The following is a 438-nucleotide window of genomic DNA, read 5'->3' as shown; positions in this document are numbered from 1 at the left end:
GACGTAGCGTGCGATAAGCAAGACTCTGTGAGAGAGTATTTCTCAATGGGCAGGCACTCGAGCGTCGACTCCTTCTATCTCTGTCAGACGTACGCGAGAATACCTAAACATCTGATACGCGATAACGCGAATCTGCTGATCCTGTTCAAACAGGATGGTACCAATTTGAAACACGTGTACAACGATCACGTGAATACCGACATGTCGTACGATGAATTTTGCGCGTTGTGCCACGATTGTTGGCAACAAAAGTATGGATTCGTAGTGATAGACAAAGACAGCGCGCTTTCGAACGGTCGATACAGAAAAGGATTTAACGTGTTCGCGATACCGTAAAAGCGATCAGTCGTTGCCGATACCTCGTCGGAGGTGAAACGTTAGCGTTACAGAAAGAAATCGACACTCTGCTTTTTTCCGCGATGGCCGCGATCGACGGGA

Source organism: Temnothorax curvispinosus, unplaced genomic scaffold, assembly GCF_003070985.1.
Source record: "Temnothorax curvispinosus isolate PA1 unplaced genomic scaffold, ASM307098v1 QBEX01012646.1, whole genome shotgun sequence".
Lineage (NCBI taxonomy): Eukaryota > Metazoa > Arthropoda > Insecta > Hymenoptera > Formicidae > Temnothorax > Temnothorax curvispinosus.
This window is presented reverse-complemented; position numbering follows the sequence as displayed.